The following is a 353-nucleotide window of genomic DNA, read 5'->3' as shown; positions in this document are numbered from 1 at the left end:
TCTTTGGTTTTCTTTATTAATTTACTTGTTCTTAACTGGACGCATAAACCCTCTACCCTAAGCTATCTGTATAAGTTTTAAGTCTTATTTATTGCAATCGAAAACTATTCCTCCTTTTTCCTCGTTTTCCGTATTCTTAACTTTGAGTGCGTTCCTTTTATTTGAAAATGTCTCTGTGGGTGGATGGAAAATGCTAACTACGGGGAGGACGCGTCCACCAAGTTGCCGTTAAACGTTCTTTTTTCTTTTTTAATTCAAGTTGAGTTGATAACTCAAAAGAGTTATTTTAGTCCCTACCATTCTACACTACAACAATCTCGTGCTGTTTTGTTTGTATTTCACGCATCATTGAC

This window comes from Pocillopora damicornis, chromosome 4 (assembly GCF_964200805.1).
Source record: "Pocillopora damicornis chromosome 4, jaPocDami1.2, whole genome shotgun sequence".
In the NCBI taxonomy this organism is placed as follows: Eukaryota; Metazoa; Cnidaria; class Anthozoa; order Scleractinia; family Pocilloporidae; genus Pocillopora; species Pocillopora damicornis.
The sequence above is the reverse complement of the archived record's forward strand: the minus strand, read 5'-3'. Positions refer to the sequence as shown.